Source organism: Desmodus rotundus, chromosome 10, assembly GCF_022682495.2.
Source record: "Desmodus rotundus isolate HL8 chromosome 10, HLdesRot8A.1, whole genome shotgun sequence".
Taxonomy (NCBI): Eukaryota; Metazoa; Chordata; class Mammalia; order Chiroptera; family Phyllostomidae; genus Desmodus; species Desmodus rotundus.
The window spans coordinates 89,459,743-89,479,935 of NC_071396.1; positions in this window are offsets into that span (position 1 = coordinate 89,459,743).

Genomic DNA, 20,193 nt, shown 5'->3' on the forward strand with positions numbered 1-20,193 from the left:
ATTGGGGTATGGTAATCAAATCACACAGCTGTCTAGGTAGAACTAACATCCATTTGTAAAAAGAGATCTATTTAACTGCTCTTTTTCTTTAGAGAGTGATATTTATTAAGATGAAGTTAAAAGGAATTTTCGCTCCTCACTATTTCTAGTTTGTCATTGGATAGAGCATCATCACGTCCCATGGATTCTCCCTGAAAATTACACTATAAAAACACTTGTACTCAATTTGTAGTCAACTTTGTGATGGTTACAGGTCAGAAACATTTATTTTCTTGCAAAAAATCCTTATATTAGATAAGCTTCTATCAGTTTCCCATTCCTGCATTCTATCTTTCTTTCTGATTTTATTTTATTTTTTGATGCCTGTTTCCAAAAGGATTTAAGGAAGCAACATTGACTTATTGTTCCATTCATATATTATTTACCAGATTAGGTATTAAGTATTTCTCATATTCCAGCTACCATACTAAGATATTGAAGAAAACAATGATACATAAAATACATTTGATTCATCCAAAAATCAACTATCAAATGGGTATTAAACACAAATATACGGGTTACTGTGATGCAACATAATAAGGTACTAATATGGGGTAAAGACACACTGGTCTCTTGCATTTCATTCACTATTTGCCATGGCATTTAGCAGCAAGGTCAAGCCTTTGAGAATTAAACAAAATTTTTTAATTTGGATTTATTTAACTTGATTTTGTATTTTAGATAATTTGTCTAAGGGGCTTAGAAACATAATTTATGAATTGTTCAATAATTTCTGAAATAATTTTTTGTATAAAATATTTAAATAAAGTGACTTTTTTTCTGAAAGCACATAGAATAGGAAACACATTTGGACAAGAGTGAAGTTGGATGATTCACAGATATTTCTTGGTTCTGACCAGATAATTCTTAATTTAAATATTTCAATGTACTCTCCACCAACTGCATGCCCAAACCTCTGTTCAGTGTTACGAGGGAAAAGTAGTGGAAAAGTATTTAAAATTTAAATGAGGTCAAAACATTACCTATCAGCAGTTTTGAAAACAATGATTGACATTATACAATGATGCTAAATAGAATATCTCGGAGTGTCACAATATGAGATAACTTAGTTACTTGGGGTTAAAGAGAGTTACTGTGAAAAGTTGAGATGAGCTTTGGTAAAATAATAAATTTCTATACGTAGAACAGAAAGTATGTCCCTATCTCCATGTGCCTCTCTTTACAAAGATGTCATTTTGCTTTCCTACCATAGTCTTGATTTCTGAAACACTTTGCTGGATCCAAAAAAATTTGGTTATCTGCCCTATAATTATACATTATTATTATTCTTTCAAAATGTTTCATAGGATGGTGTATCTTACCAGACTGGACTAGGAGATAAGGCCAGACTTAGAGGAAAACATGAACTGCATTATGTTTCTCTTTATATAAACGTGCAGACAAGCCCTCATTACCCCGACGGAGATGTGTTTGCTGCCATAGCATGATCCTGTGTTAATAAAATTTTGTAAGCTGAAGTCTTTGTATTTTGCTTCTCTCCTTTCTCTTCCGTTACTTATTTGAGGGTATTTCATCTAAATCATTGCTCGTTGGACAGTCCTTTGTGAATCATAATCTGCTCTGATACCACTATCAGTGAAAATGGTGCTGTCAACATTTATGTCAACGCTGAGGTTGTAATTTCTGACAGTAATGTTCCTGGGCTTGATCTAAAACTCTCTGTTCATGTTGATAGAGCTGCCTGTCAGAGTCCCTTCGGCCTGACACTTCTAAGTGACTAAGGACTTGGTGGGATTCACTCTAGGAAAAATCTCATTCCAAGTTCTCCCATTAGGTCCATGGCTCATATGAAAGCACTGCCCATGTTATCACGAGATAAATGAATGTGTAAGAACAGGGACTTGGGTCAGCAGTAGGTTGCTCTATAGTGTTCATAACATCACAAATAAAATATACCAGTGGTGAATTTTTCCTGAGGGCTGGATCTTGTCAAGACCCAATGTATAAATCTAAAACCCCATTAAAGAACATCAGTCTTACCTCTTGTATCAAATATTGTTTCAACATAGCTTCATTCTTGTTTCAAATTACAAAATTATGCTCTGGAATTTCATGATTTGGATGATTAAAATGCTTCATTTTGAACATTGCTGCTGTATCATACTCATCACTATGCCCCAAATGAGTTGTGTTCCTTCGTTCCTTCCCTAGTACTATTTTCTTTTTTGGTCAAATATTTCATCTCTCCAGAAATTACTTCCAGTCCTCTATAACTCTTAGATTAGCAAAATTTAAAGAAGTATAATATTACACAAAGCTGGAGATTATGGCAAAGCTGGTGCGCTCATATATTGCTCATGGTATGTAAATCGGTATAAGCATTTTCAAAAGTAATTTGGGATTATATAACAAAACCCAGTAAGTCTACACTTGACAATACATTCTAAGGGGATAATTCAAAATAAGATAAAAGTTGTATATGCACAAAAGCATTCATGGCAACATTATTTATAACAGTTAAATTTGTTATAAATAAGTGTCCAATAAAATGGGGCTAAGTACATTATACTGTTTCAAATTGATTAAATTGCATGAAACATTAAAAGATATAAAGTTCACCCCATTATTTTCTACCTCTGAGACCATATCTTTTCAATCTCACTTTTCAATAACTTGTGCAGCCCAGATGTCAACATACTCTAAATTTATTTACACACCTCTGGACTATGCAACACCTCTCAGAATCTTCCATCATTGCACACTTCCACCTGTGAATACGACTCCACTGTTCTCTCTACTAGATCCCAATCCCTTTGTGGATAAGAATTGTGCCTTTTATCACTGTATCTTTAAAGCCTAAATAATGTAGACTATCAAAAACGATGAACTGAATTGCTCCATATTGAAAAAAATCAAAATCGCTTCTCAGCCTTTTGGTTAAGATCAAGTGTGAAAAAAATTGGCTGTAATTCCTTGGTAAGGAATATATACAGTATTGTAAAAGAGTCAAATGTACATTGATTTTGAAAACAAGGAGTCAAGATCACAAAATGGAATCAAATTGATATCAAAATTAGATTGCTGTGATTATGAGTAATTTCAATGTTGTCATTTTCTCTACTATTTTTAAAATCAAAATTAGAAATGATATCATGTTTACTACTTAGTTGTATATACTAGTTTTATAAATTAGATGATTTAAAATAAAGACATTATTCCTTTTTTAAAAATTCCATTTTCTGTGTGTCTATGGTAGCCAACAGGTGGGTCACTTGGATAAATCAATAAATTCATCTGAGATCCAGCTTCCTCGTCTACAAAATGGAGATAATAATACCAATCTGACAACATTATTACAGAAGCTAAACAAACTAGCTTGTAAATATGTCTGCAGATACGATGGTAGAGCTCTTCGGTATCCAGGAAAGCAGAGAAATTCAAAGTTCTTCAGCCAGTACTCCAAGTGAGAAATAGTGCATACTGTATGCACAAGGAGGACATATTACCTAATTCACTTCTAGTCCTCAAGTAGTTATTTTTCTTGACCCACAAAATGGAGAGACTTCCTCTGCACACAAACCCTTCCTTCTTAAAGGTTAATAAAATAACAGGTTAAAAAAGAAGTAGCCTTCAGAGGCTGTACTTGAGCTTATGCTTACCTGTCTCCAGTTCCAAAGTCCACACCAATTCTATTAGGTATCACTGATGTACTCCCATAATCTTAATAATTCAAAGTAGTTACCTTATATTTCAAAAAGAAAAAAATACACAGGGTGGAATTTGACTTTATATGTATGTGTGTGTGTGTGTATACACACACAAAACTCATATATGCATACATGTATGTGCGTATATGTATATGAATGTTTATAGTATCTTTACTATATTTTACTATATTATATATGATGTGTGTGTATACATGTGTATGTGTGTGTGTATATATATATATACTGAGTGTATATGTATATGAATATTTATAGTATCTTTACTATATTATAGTATATTTACTATACTATATTATATGATACTATATATAGTGTATAATATACAGATAATGATAATAAATAATAATAATATAAAGATACTATTATATAGTATATATGGTATCTTTACTATTCATACTAAGCCAATATAGTATATATTGGTTGCTTGGAGTATTGTCCTATAACCAAAAGGTTGCAGGTTCAATTCCCTGTCAGGGCATATACCTGGGTTGCATGCTCTAACCTCTGTCTAGGTGTGAATGGGAGGCCACCAATCAATGCTTCTCTCTTGAATCAATGTTTCTGTCTCTCCTTTCTTCTCTCCCTTCCTCTCTCCTTTTCTCTTTCTTTAAGAGTAATTTTAAAATGTTCTCAGGTGAGAATAAAAAAATGTTTAAGGAGTTATTTATTACCTCCTCTCAGCTAAGGCTCTATTCACTGTGCAGATAAATCACTAATATCGGGAACTTTATTCTATATTTAGTGAAGGTTTACTGTATATAAGACCCCATGTTAGTTGCTCAACAAATGTCTGTTGAACTGAACTAAAGATAAATACACAATGTTACATAGTATAAATAAAATCTATAGCTTACAGTAAATCATTCAAATATTTTATATCTAAAAGTCACAGTGGGACTCTATGCTAAGCACTAATGGTATGCTAGATGTAGTGGATGACGGAAGGATGAAAAGCATAGCCCTGGCCCACAAGGCTTTGTGGTTTGGATTAAAAGATGCACATACATGAACCAGAGGACAAAATACGTACTAAAATTGCCAAGTCACACATGGTCACTTGTACAAATGTTAACGATCAAGATGACGATGGCCACTAAAAAATGGCTTCCTAAAAAGATGGTCCATAATAGGAGCATGATAGAGGGTGACATTAGTAGTTATAATTTCTTTATTGGGCCCAAAGTACAAGGAGACATTACGAATCAACACAGAACAGTGAAAAATGGGAATACTAATTAGGACCTGGAACAAAACTTGTCAACCAGGAGAAGCAAGAAATGGGGGTTGAATTTGACAGCTATGCCAGGCTCCAGGTGAGACACGGATGTGAATGACAGGGAATGTTCACAGAACACACAGGGAGGGACTAGTGCCAGCAATATTTGGAAGAGCAAGCTGAAGACACATAATGTGGAGTGAAGTGGGCAACAGAATTACGTGCTAGACATCAATCTAGAAGTAAAAAAAAGAAGTTTCGGGGCGTAGGGATTTATTTTGGTTTGGTCAAGGTGAAGGCATAGATACAGCATCACCTAAGGCATGATGAAGAAAGTTCTGTGGTGGTTACCACAGACACAAGACAATAGCTTTGAGAAGGGAAATGTTTGTATTTTGTCTGGTCATGGAACAAAGATGATGCTTTGAAGGGCTTGGCTGAGGAAATCTAGAAAAGACTGAACCAGAAGAATCTAGTCAAAATGTACACTATTGACCCTGACTGACGTATAAAAATGTTATAGATCTGATAGCTGATGTTCAGGATTTTAACAAAAGGAGGTTGCTAGTATCTCTCCTTAATATTATATTTTGCCTGCTCTTAGAATCCAAGATCATGCCTTGCTTTACTGGTATGGATCTAGTCATTCTCTACTGGTAATTACATAAGCCCCGCCTCCTCCCCAAGGAAATGAGTCCATTTCACAAACGCAACATACAGATAAACAAAGGTACCAGCAGAGCCAGACCTGCAAGCTTTTGGAGAGCCGATAAAATTTGATTAAATTCTTCTTTTGTTGTTATTATGTTTTCATCACCTTTGTCATTGTGTCTACACTTCTGAACTCCACCTGGGAGAGCAGTAACAAGGTATCACAAAACTGGCTTTTCTCACTCTAATTCCAACCTGCCAGAAGCAGCAAGCATAGGAAATCTCAGGAGAAAACCCCTTGTCATACAATTTACTGCCCAATTTTGCAAACCCAAGAGGTTTAGCTACTAGTAGTTTCCAGAGTTTCAAATATGCTTACTAGTTTGGGGCTATTTATTCATAATAAACTTCTAAATATTCAAGATCAAAACCATAGGTTTTCAGCTTAGAGTCGGCTGATGGATATTGCTTGAGGATTTCAGGGAAAGAAAGAAGCTTAATATATACAGTATGCCATATAATTTTACTTCTCTGTAACTATCTAATATTTACAGTGAAAACTGCACCATTGCCAAGCTCAAAGGGACCTTGGAGATAATCTGATTTAATGAGTTCATTTTGTGGAAATGTCTGAAAATGAGTTACCCAAGATCACACAGTTATTTAGTAGAAGAATAGATATGAGAACCTGGGTTTACAACTCTGCCCAGGCATATCCCACATTCAGAAATCGAATTGAATTTACTTCAGCAGGAGCCCAGAGCTGTTCTACAAAAGAAGTAAAAGGCACAATATTTTTCCTCAATAGCTTTACGCTGTCGACAAAACACACGGGTAAAGCAGATGATTTTTTTGACTCCTATGATTCTAACCTAAACTGAATCCATTGAAATAGTAAATGTGATGCTGTGGTCCAGAAACCTTATTGAGGGTGGGCATTAAGTGGTCCTTGAAAGATGGCAAGGAGATACATGGACAGATAGATGGGTCCTTTCTATACTATAATATGTAAATAAAAAAGTATAGGGCCATGGGATTAAAAAATGAGAATGAGGATCCTGTATGAATATACTAAGGCAGGAGAAACTATACATAGTCACATTTTTAAATTAATAAGATTCAAATACTTTAATTACAAAAAAGCATTTAATTTACTTATAGAATCTTCTTCTAGGTTTTCAAACTAGTATACAGTGAAGGTAAAATTGTATCTAAAGTATCAAGTAGCAGCCATAGATTTATTTGCTATTTTGCTTTTCAGTATGTGAATTTTAATGTGATCACAGTGAGAAGATGGTATATATATATAATTTGTTTTTAGTTTCCATGTTAATTTCTGTTTTGAAATATTTAATACTCATGATATATCAAAAATAGTGCATGTAGTCTCTATATAACTATTTCCCACTTTCCCCAGTGATAAAGTCTTATGTAAGTATAGTGTAAAAACCAAGAGTTTACATTAGTACAATACTATTATTATATTTTTAAGCCTCTCGTTATTTTAGTTATCCATTCTGAAATGTTTCCCTAATTAACCCCAGAACTGGCAAACAGAGGGATAAAACAAGGAAATTATTTAACACCTGATTTAATCAGGGGGCCTGCAAAATCCAGATGGCATGCACAGAGGAACAACTGAAGAGATTTTAAAGGCAATTTGTAAAAGCATGGCTAGGATTAGGAGAAAATACGAGAGAGCGAAGGTCCATGCAGTAGTAACAATAGCCATTAACAGCTCTAAGCTTAAGGTGCAAGTGAAGGGAGCAATTATGAGAACCCAGAGAGAGAGCGAGCCTGTTCTTCAGTAGTGGTGGTATGGCAGACAAGAACTGTCCAACTTTGCGGGGGAAATGCAGCTACTATGCACCTGTGGTCCTGCGAAAAGCAAGCTGAGAATAAATACACTAATTCATCTTTCCTCCCTCATTTTGCTCTTCTGCTTGTTCCTCCCATCGCCCCAGGCCAACCAAAAAGCAGAAGATAAGAGAGAACAGTTGATCCATTTAGTAGAAGTTAACTTTCCTGGACACCGAGTAGAGTGAGAGGGGCAGAGGGAAAATTGTCGAGAGGGGAAAATAGGCGCACAGTGTAGCGACACAGAACTGATTTTGATCAACGTACAAACATAAGTCAATGGAGAAAGGATCATTTTTTCAGGAAATGATGTTGGGACAATTTTATTTTCATACATACACAGATAGACACACACAAAGAAAGCAAAAACAAAACAAAACAAGTCCAAAAATTTTAATCAAAATATTAAAATTAACACAAAATAGATTATAAACATTATTAAAAACTTAATGAGGAAAACAGGAGAAAATCTTTGTAACCTTGGGTTGGACAAAGAATTCTTAGAGAGTTAAGAGCATAATCCATTAAAAATAAAAAATAAAATATACTTTATTTACATTAAAACCTGTTTTTCATCAAAAGACACTTTTAAGAGAATGAAAAAATAAGTCCTCACCGGGAAAAACAAGGAATTTGCAAAACATGTATCTAATACTGAGACTCTGTTCTAAATGTATCAAGAACTCTTAAAGCTCATAAGAAAACAAGTAATTATTAGTTTATTATTTATTTAACAAATAATTTATGAACAAGGTATAAAATGGCAAATGAATATGTGAAAATATGCTAAACATCCTTATCCATTAGCGATAACTAAATTAAAATTAGAATGGGATACCACTGCATACTCATTAAAATGTGTAAAATTAAAAAGGTCGGTATTGCCAAGTATTGATAAGGGTATAGAAGACTGGAACAGTCACTTTGGACAACAGTTTGGCAGTTTCTTAAAAGGCTAAACATACACCAGGATTACCCAAACATTCAGCTCATTCCTAAGCATGTATTCCTCACGCAGGGAAAAGAAAGCATATGTTTATACAAAGACCCGTACAGGGGTGTCTGCGGCAGCTCTGTTTGTAATTGTAAAAACCTGGGAATAGTTCAAATAACTAAATGAATAAATAAATTGTATTACATAGATATAATAGAATATTATTTCAGAACAAAATATAAGAAATTATGGATATATACAACATGAGTGAATATTAAATAATATATGCTATTTTGGATACATACAATATGTTTATTGAAAAAGATCAGGTAGATGCAAACTAGCCTACACTAAAAGAAGGCAGCCCAGGGGTTGCCTGGAGATGATTCAGAGTAAGGCATTATATTAGGGTGAAAGGAATCTTTGGGGAGTGAGGATATATTCTCAATTTTGATTAGGGTGATGGTTTTACAGATGCAAACATTTGTCAAAACTAAACAAATCATGCACATTAAATGTGTACACTTTATGATGTGTTGGTTATACTTCATTCATACTCTAATAAATATTCCATATTTCAGCCTCTTCTTTTATTCTTTCTCACTTTACCACAAAGTCCACTCTATTTCATATTCTCATTTTCAGCCTTTCTCTTCATATAAGAACACTTGCATCTCATAAAATAAAGAAGCAATAGACTTATACCTTTTAATTGAGAAGTTATACCTAGAGCCAGGTATAATAAAAAACATAACAACAGCAAAACCTCTCAGTGTTATACCTATTGTATTAATATTATCAGTCTTTCTTTCTCTCTCCTCCAGTAGACTGAGCGAGCTCTGAATGTTATTCATTTTTTTAGTACAGTTATGGCACAGTCATCTTTCAATGTGTAATTCCAAATGGGGAGACAAATGAATGATGTCTAGTCTTAAGCGTATGACTAGTATTGGAGTCAAGACAAAAATCTGTCTAAACTTATCCAACAGCTATAAGAACTCACACCACAAGGAGCCAAATAGGCAAAAAAAGAGAAAAAAAGCCAAAATCAACAGTCTTGGACAGAAAGTGTGAAAAACAGTATAGGTTACAATTAGGGCAACAACAAAATCCAAGAGGGATGAACAAGGGAGGAAGATTTGAGGTGGATGGAAATTATTCGACTACTTTCACCATGCAGCCATGTATCTCCCGCCCTTTCTACTCCCCTGACACTCCTCCCTGTTTTAGCCAGTCAATAGAGTGTTTTTATTCTTTAGTTAAAGGGTTTTCTGTTGTTCCTTTGTGCTCTGCTTGGCTTCTGCCATCTTTCTTTTTCTCATGGCTTCTGTAGCAAGGTGGCTTTCATGCCTAAACGATGGGGTAAACACCAGAGTGGGAGACCACCGATTCCTATTCAGAAAAACACTAGTGAAATTCTAGCTGGTTTCTTGAAGATCTCACTGAAGTGCAGCTCCTTCTTAACTCTTTTTGTTAGAGAGGATTTTTTTTAAGACTCCAGCTGGTCTGTTAAAACCTTTTTCCCTTAAGATGTACCACTATGTGGCTTCCATATGAGCTTGGTTAAATGATTTTTGATAAATTCTCTTTATCATAAAGATTCAACTCAGAGGAATATTTGCAATGTTATTTCTATGTAGAACAGTTGGGTTATCAAATTGTTTTGTACTATTATTGAGAATATATGCTGCCTTCATTAAATTACATTAAATTTTCAATAAAAAAATATACCCATTATTGGGTATAAGCAACACAGGGGAAAAAAAGATGTGTTCAGTGTCCTGCGTTGGAGTTGGTGATTACTTAAAGAAGAACTGAGTTCTAGAATAGCTGGTACCATATAACACACGACTTCAGAGTAAAAGCATTTACATAAACCAAGTGATTCTCAGAATTGGTGGATATGTACATGCATTAAAGTGGTCATAATTACCCAGACAATGGGGGATGTTGCTGTTTGAAGACTGTCCCTTTAGAATCCCAGTTGTGGAAAGGCCCAGAAGAGATACAGTGCACTTCAGTGATCTTCCTCTGAAAGTTACTCCAGTTGTTGCCTATACGCCACTTGCTAACTAATCATACAGTGTGCTCTATAGTAGCCTTGAATTGTAACTAAAATCATTCTTGGTGTATGGTTATCTTGTATTTCCCCAAGTTGTAGGGTTCTCTGGGGCAAAGTCCTTGAGTGCTTACCTTACAAGGGGAGGCTGAATAATCCTTTCCTTATATTTTGTGCCCAACATACAGGTTCATTTTTGATATGTTGCTAAAACTTACACTAAATAGGGGTTATTTGACAAATACACACAGTAGAACAAAAGAGGATACAGTAAAATCCTGAAAAATTTAAGGCTTGTAAAAAAATCCTACCTAAGGGTCACATCTAAAAGAGGCATGGAACCTAGCACTTTGTAGACATTAACTGGATTAGAAAGCCAAAGACAGGAAAAAATATTAATGGATGAAAAGGAAAATGCGTATTGAGGAGGCATTACTAACTTTTCAAGTTAAAAGAATGTAACAGCATGGATTCTATGGACTTTCCTAAACCTGATGAGAAACTGCATCTGGGGCTTTAAACCCCTGCATTCCGAAGATCTTGTTAGATTGACACAAAGTGGGGACATACCAGATGACAGATACATTCATTTTCTGTGGCTGCTGTAACAAATAACCAAAAAGCTGGTGGTTTAAAACAAGAGGAAAAAAAATGTCTCATCGTTCTAGAGGCCAGGGATCTGAAATCAATACCCCTGGCACAACAAAATCAAGACATCAGCAGGACCACTCTTCCTCTGGAGTTCCTGGGAGGAATCATTTTCTTGCCTCTTCCAGCTGGTAGTGGCTGCTGGTGTTCCATGGTTTGTGCCTGCGTGGAGTCTGAACTCTGCCCCTGTGGTTGCTCTACCGACTCTCCTTCTGTCTCTTCCTGTGTCTTACAAGGACACTTGCGATTGCATTTAGGGAACAGCCAGATAATCCATTATGAATCTCTTAATCTCAAAATCTTTCACTGAATCACATATGCAAAGATCTTTTTTCCAAATAAGGTAAATTTAGAGGTTGCAGAGATTAGGTTCTGACATCTTCGGAAGCAATTATCAGCCTACCATAACAGCGATCACTGCCGTTGCTGATATTAAGTGTAACATCATATTTATAACTTTGACTTTGTGATTAGACAGAGCTGAGTTCACATCCCTGTACTATCTAAATCATATTGAAGAAATTATGTACTTCTCTGTGTTTCAATTTCCCCATCTGTTAAATGGGATATGCATGAGTAGTATCTCACAATATTGTCATAATGATTAAATAGGATAGCATAGAAAAAAACTTTAGCACAGTTTGGACTTAGTAAGTTCTCAATAAATTATAGCTGTAATTATTTTTATAAAGTAATAAACACTCTAAGTTATTCAAAACAAAATGTCAGTTAATTTAAGAGTTACAAAAAGCTGCTGTTCTTGGAAGCTTACAGTCTAATTGGTGAGATAAAATTTACATGCATACAAGAATACCAGAGAATTAAGAAATGCACACTAGAAATCATAAATGCTAAAGATGTTTAAAGTAACTATTAATCAAGGACAAGACTTGTTTTTATTTTATTTTTTACAAAATGTTTGCCTTGGGGGGGGTTGACAAGGGAATACAAAGCCACATGAGAATAGGGCATGATGGGATATGGTGGTATAACTGATAGACTAATGGACTAGTACACAGAGAGTACATGAAAGACTGGAGTAAAGTGTATAAGTGGCGAGCTAAAGACATACTGTGGTCAGCAGTACACTAGCTTACAAGCCCCATGAAGGCAATGCTTCTCTCTCTCTCTCACACACACATTTATCCCCTAGTTTAGTGCCTGGCTCCTAAGGGTATTTGGTTCATGATTGAATGAGAAGATAAATGAATAGTAGAGTGGTCAGAATCTTTTTAAAGAGTAAATACATTAATTAGGGTTTCTAAACTGTCACTGTTGACATTTTGGGCTGGAGAGGTCATTGCTGGGCCGAGGAGATGCTGTCCTATACACTGTTCAAAGCAGGACTTTAACCATTCCTGGCTCCACCCACTTTTGTTCAAGTTTTACCCTCTCCCCAAAAGTTCTGACAATAAAAAATATCTCTAGACATTGCCAAATGCCCTTAAGGTGATGAGGGCAAAATCTCCCTCGTTAAAAAATACTGGGTGAAACCTAATGAAGTATTATTGGAATTAATTTAAGCTAAGAGAGTTTTAAAACAGGAGAAGTTATTAAAAAGAAAAAGGACTCATGGACATGGAAACGGTGTGGTGATTCCTTGGGAGAGGCAGGTATAAGGGGACTAAGTGCTAATGGAAAACAATACAATAAAGATTAAATTTTAAGAAGCCCTGACTAGTGTGGCTTAGTGGATTGAGTGCTGGCCTGTGAACCAAAGGGTCGCTGGTTCAATTTCCATTCAGGGCACATGCCTGAGTTGCGGGCCAGGTCCCCAGTAGGGGGCATGTCAGAGACAACCACACATTGATGTTTTTCCCTCTCTTTCTCCCTCCCCTTCCCATCTCTCTAAAAATAAATAAATAAAATATTTAAAAATAAATTTTAAAAAGATTAAATAAAAGATAAAATTAAAAAAAACAGGAGAAGTTATGAATATAACTCTAGAAGACATGTACTCTAGTGACTTTACCCAATGAAATGTAGAACTCAATCCCTCTGGTAATATAATAATTTTATAAAGTTCCAAATACCTTCTTTTTAAAAATTCAAAGACCACTGACTGAACTGTCTCTTCAGGTGTTGTCATCACTGGTGCCTTTGGAGGGGAGGAACTCCATAGAACAGGAGGCACCAGCCTGCCAGGGCTGTTCAGGGGGCTGTGTCCTGCAGCTCTGCTCCCTCGCCTTTGCTCTACTGAGAAAGCACACATACCCCAGGGCACCTGTGCATATCCTGTTATCAGAACTAGGTTTGATGTCAAAGGAACAAAGAAAACACACATATTGATTTCTGCTGCATTGAATACATTGAATACACATCAAAGAAAAAGCACACAGAAATGTTTCAATTTGAGTTACCTACTTAAAATTCCATTATGAATTTTTTTTCATATTCTACAGCAAATTTGGTTATATTTATTGTTTTTTACTTTCATTGCCACATGGTTTCCTTTTGGGAGCTATGTTTTCTGGAGCACAATGAAACTGGCCATGGTCACAGGGAAACAGAATGTGCTACTGCCTGTTTAGCATAACAACACGAAGAAATGAATTCGGAAATTCTCTATACTATAAATTTAACGTTAGAGACTCTAGATAGAGTTTTCACTAACTCATGACAATAGTGTGAACTTGGAAAAAAACTATATTCACAGATAATACAAGAAACTCTCTGTTTCAAGCATTATTTAAATAAGTTCTAGCTCCAGGAAAAATTACAAAATCACTAAATTTTCAAGGAAAATCCTGCATTCCCTGTTTAATAGCTTATTTTCCTTGTTGACTACACCAGTCCCTGGGCATCTAATATATTTCTGTTTTTACATGGGTAATTTATTTATTTACTTAGTCAACAAATACTTGATACAGGCTGTGTGTCACAGTGTTCAACAATATTATCAAGATGAGTATCCTACAGATTTCCTATTCTGTCTGACCTCATTTTTCTCCTTAATTAAGGTTTTCTTGTCCACTTTAATTTCTTCCAAAACATAGTTTTCCTTTTATCCACAAGAGTTTTATTCTATTTTAAAAATGATAGGATGAATGAATCATCACTAGTATATTTCTTAATGGTACATAATCCCTTTCTAATAAAAATATCATAGTGACTAGATATTTTGAAATTACAAATAATAGAAAAATGGACTTTTTAGCATTATGACTTGAGGGGGCCAGCATTCAGTGGGGTTGGGGCTTATTGCAACGTCCCTCTAAACACATGATCTAGGGAGCCTATATTTTTGATTACTTGGAGTGTATGTTTCCCAAAGTTATCTTATTTGGGAGCCCATAAACTACTTTGATTGTCTTTGAGAGGAAGAATATTGGAGAATTTGGCTATTTGGCCAAAGAGAATTAATAAATGGTGGGAAAAATATAAATTAGTTGTTTAGCTCTACCTCTAATGTATACTCTTATTATTTTTTTAGTTGAAAACTCCAACTTTCTAGTGGCCCAATTTCACTGAGTTCTTGATAACCCCAAGAAAGGACTATTTGTAGTTGAAGTATCGGGAGACTGAAATATAAGTTAAGAAATGACTGCATAGTGACTCTATTTTCAACTCTGTTCTAGAGCCAGGGGAAATGCAGAAACTACACCACAACTCATTTCTCCACAGACAGCTAAGTAACAGAAGCACAAAATACTCCTGAGAGTCCAAGTGGATGAAGGTCAACATGAGGTGTCATACTCAGGGATGGTTCCATGGGGAATGTTCATATATTCTTTATCTGTCTATATTCCCGACAGAAAAGAATACGCGAAAACGAGCTTTAAGATGATTAAATTACTCCAATCTGCTTTCATTTGAGATTGTATAGTTCTTGAGGAGAGTGTTTGAACTGAATGCCTTTTGACAGGACAACAATACAATTTCTGTGTTCAGTGTGAGATCACACATTGCTATACAGATGCGTTACCTGCTTTGTTGTCTTTCGTTTCCTGTATTTGGTTATCGACCACTCAGCATTCAGTGGATAATTACCATTTTATTATATTTCTACCTTAAGATGAAGCAAGCCAAATAAAACCAAGGGACTATGAAGTGAATCCAGACATTTTCATGTCATCGAATTACAATGAAATATAATTTGTATTTTTTAAGATTGTGAGCGATTGCATTTAAGAGCACTAAAATCTTCGTGCTGGCAGAAAGCAGATAAAAAGGATAAAGAAACTATTCTTTACTCAGAAAATTGGTTCATATTTAGGAAAAAAACACTTTTCATCTAAGTGTTCTAAACGTCCTTGGGAATTTTCATAATAAAAACGTGTTCTAAGCAGTCAGACCGTCCGCAGCAGGGCTGCAATAATATGGGTTACAGATAGGTAGTTTCTTCAGATTTAATTCTCAAAAATCTGAGTCACTTTATCTTGAGATGGTGGCACAGCCATACTCCTTTACTATGAGTGGTGGCTAACACCAGCGGCCGATCTCTCTGTCTGCTGTACCTGTGGCCAGGAAGGGCAGAATAAAACATTTTCCCTTACTGAGCATGTACTGAACCGATCCGGAAGTCTCTAAGAAATCCTGACCTGATTTTTGTTTCTTTATGACTCTGTGCAACACATACTTAGTCAGGTAGGGTTATAATGTGACAGCAGTCAGGTGGTTCTCTCTTCAAACGTATCTCTTCTACCAGTACATCAAAATTATAAAATGTCTATCATTAGACATCCACTTTAGTTAAGACATTAATGTTTCCTATTAAAATGCAAATATATTATTAGATATTATAATGCAAATATATTATTAAATACCACTAATTAGTTAATTAATTTCATCCTGACACAGATAAGGACTGAGAGACAATGGGAGACGGAGCCTAGGCAGGAATATTCATAAGGTGAAAGATCAGCAAAAGGCCTGAGCCATGGGACATTGCTGTGAGGAAGGTTTAGATGAGGCAGCACAGAGGAGGGATTCTAGGAAGGCAGAAAATATCCCGGGAGCTTTGAGATTTTAAATTTTGTCTCACATCTCAGTACCTGGGCAATCACAGATGCTAACTAAGCCAGTGACCTGACCTGAAAGGTGTTTGTGTGCTGAGAAGTAGAGAAGGGTCATTTTAATGGCTTACATGGACTTGCATTCTGATAATTTAGATTTACTTTGGAGAACACCTGTGAGACAGAATTTAAGACTTACTATGGACATTATAAAATGCCTACATTTGAACAACAACATTGCCACAATTTGGGAGAAATGATTATGTTTTTGAGAGATACTGAGAAAACAAAGTAAAATAAAATTAATAATAATAATAATAGTAATAATAATAATAGTAATAATAATAATAAAATATTTATGCAGCAGCCAATACACAAAATGAGACCATGCAAAGCTAAAAAAAAAAAAAGACAGTAAAATGTGAAAGCAGAGAGGAAGGGCAGCCGAGTTGGCCATGAAAGGTCTCTACAGATCCTTCGCTCTTGTTCTTCCCATGTAACATCCTTACATTTCATATGTAGGAGTCATTCAGACCGGTTACAAAAGCCGAGACCAAGAATTACAAAGTCATCTGGAGGAACTGTCTCCAAAAGTGGAAGGGTCATTACATGTAGAGGGTCTAGTGTTTCAGCCTGACTTTCCACACATTATACTAGACATTCTTTTTGTCTCACCTTCTAAGTAGGAACTAATACTTTAATGTCATATCATATTCTATCAATATCACTTACTATCAATATTTGGATGCTTACAATATTTACATGGTTATATCTTTTAATTTTTATTTACCATATTTTTAGGACTATAAGACACACTGGACCATACGATGCACCTAGGTTTTAGAGGAGGAAAATAGGAAAAAAAAACCAAAAACCACTCCACTCTGCCCCCCCCACTACCCAGCGAGCCAGTTAAGCTACATTTGGACTATAAGACACACACCCCTTTTCCTCCCAAATTTGGGGGGTGGAAGTGCATCTTATAGTCTGAAAAATACAGTAGTTCTCAAAACAATCTTTGTATTAATGATCACAAAACTGAGATATAAATGAATAAATTTCCCAAGGTCTACATTATGGGCTGTGGCTTGATGTGACCTCAGTAAGCCTCCTACTGCTCATTGGTCAAGTCTGTAAAATGAAAGCGGAGCCATTGGAATTAAAGTTTTTCCTAGCTGTTAAATCCTATGACTCAGTCCCAGGAAGGCTTTGGGGAAACAGTCACTCTCCTATCCCACTGGAGGGTCTGAACAGAGTTGCCTTACAGCAGAAAATTTCCAATGCATTATTTCACTTCTAAGAGTTTAACCTGGGATACACAAGATCTAAGGGCAAGCTGTGATAAATAAGAATGCTTATTTGAGATTTATATATACTAGCATACAATTTGGTAGTAACTTCAATACCTAATAAAAATGGATTGAATATTTATATTTTGATATATTATCATGCTCTTGGTAACATCATGTTTTCAGAAAATAGTTAATGATATTAAAAAAGCTCACAATATAATAGTGAGAAAAATAAAACAAAATATAAAATTATAAACACAGGACTATTTGGTCTTGATTTATACTTATGTGTACTTATATGTACAAGTGTGTATGTGTTTACATTCTTTTTTTATTGTTATTCAATTACAGTTATGTGGCTTTTTTCCCCATCCCCCCACCCCACCCCAGCCAAACCCCCGTCCCTCCCCACTTCCACCCTCCCCCTTGATTTTGTCCATGTGTCCTTTATAGTAGTTCCTGTAATCCCCTCTCCTCAATTGAAGATATATGCATGCAAGCATAACTTTATTTTGGAAACATAAGTACACATGATTTCTATTCAACAATATATATCAAATTCCATGAACCATTTTCCTCTTCTCTCCTTTTCACTTTTGAGCATCTTATAGGATTAATGAAGTTATGACTTTCTTTGGACCCCCCTCTAGCCCCCAGAACTTGGTGACATCTTATCACAACCACTTGGGTAAACTTCTGGAATGACCATATACATTTAAACTGACCATTCAGTATTCCTGCTTGAACACTATATTAATGACACGCAGTTATTTATGGCCTGAGACCCAGTTCACGAAGGTCCACGTAGCACTATTACATCCACGACCACCTGATGCTGCCTTTATAGCATGCAGCATATTGTTTATACTCAATAAACTTTGTCATGATAATTGATAACAATAAGACGATAAAAATAACTGAACTCAGTAGCACTGATACAGTAGCTCCTTATGAGTTCCAGATAGGGAAAGCAAAGTGCAAACAAAACCGGGAAGGCCACAGCACTAGGCTTACAAGACCTTCCAGAACTACCTGTGAAGCAGAACCCATCTGAACATGCGCACGCATGTGAGCCTGCAGTGGTATCAGATGGCAATTCTAAGAATCAGGGATGATGAAATAGTATAAAGCAAAATGGAAAAATTTTCCTGGCTCCAATTTTCTCTGAATTGTATCTATGGTATTATGATAACAGGGTTTGAAAAATCTGAAAATGTCTAGAATTTGGCTACGGTCTACAGGCAAACCCAGTGTGAACATGGTCCATCGTGATTCATGTCTTCCACAAGGGATCTGAATCATCTCAATACTAGCATTCTTTTCGCTTTTTTACTGTCATCAGCAATTATCACCTTATTGGTGCATTCAGATATTTAAATATTTTACTTTGTACCTTGAAAGTATTTAAGCATTTTTCCATTTTATATCCTCCCTGTGAAATTTCTAAATGATAGCATCATTTGCTTGATTTTTTTTAATCTCACCAATAAATGATGTTAGAAAGACAGGGCTCCTATGACCAAGGCTCTGGTCCACTTCTGGGGAGCAACATTGGAGTAGAAAAAGGGGCCTGAGGACTTGGTATGTCATTATTCATTTCTTCTATTAATTCTTTCTCTTCACTAGAATGTAAAGTATAGGAGAGCACGGCTTTGTTTGGACCATATCACAACCTCGGTATCTGAACAAGGGCCTGGAACACAGGAACACACAATAACACTTTTAGAGTAAACTAAAGAATAATTATAAAAATTGTTCTCCCAGAAAACCGCTATACAATGCCACTTCAGCAATTCTCAAAGCAAACAAACGAACAAAAAACCAAACAAGCATATTAAATCCACTGAATTTGGCCAGGTTGCAGGGGGTCAGGGGGAGTTGTCTGATTTGAGAGCATTCAGCCCAATAGGTTACATGTTTCCCTTGGTATCTATCAGAGAACTACCCTAAATTCATTCATTTTCCAAGCCCCTGACATTGACCTAATTACTTCCTAAGACTTAAATGTGACAGATCAAGTATTTCTCCTTGTCCATCTTTCATCATGCTTTGTGATCCAAGACATCAACTCTAAGCTTATTTAACCAAAAACAATCATATCTGAGCAGGTAAAAAAACAAAACAAAACAAAAAAAACAAAGAAACAAACAAAAAAACCCACATGACTGGGCACAAAGGGGATATTCACTAAATATCTGTGTTAAATTATTGTGTTAAATTACATACTCTACTTGCACACCACCCATAAAGGAAAGACATTCCTATGTGTATAAGACACAAATTAAAAGACTTATAATGATTATTGTTATTATTCAATAATCTCTGTTTTCAGTTAATATACAGAGAAAGTGAATTATGCATTTTATGTGAGCTTTCAATCATATAGCTATAGGTAGTAAATACGGGATACACAGATATTGAAGAATTAAGACTATTCTAACCTCCCCTGACACCTAGTTTTAGGTTTGACTAAAAGACTTTGTGTGTGACCAGGGAAATAAGTGATAAAATATGTGATCAAACAAATAGTGTGCTCACATACATTCAGGTGAAGATTTGCTTACATATTCTAATGATGTGTGCATGTGTGTGTCTTTTTCCCAGGATATTATGTTTCTTTCAGAATATAAGCTATTTGGGGTGAAATGCCAGAGCAAGGCATGGGAGCAGGCACAAGAAGCATCTCTGGATTCTATTGTTTGAAGACCTGCGTTTGGGATCCCAACTTTGAGCAGGCAAATCTATTGTTTATCTACTCATTTACCCTTGTTATTCTCCAAATCACTCATAGATTTTCTCATCTGAATATATCCTTATAGGTCTTTTAGTCAATGCCCATTTTGACACATGGGGTTC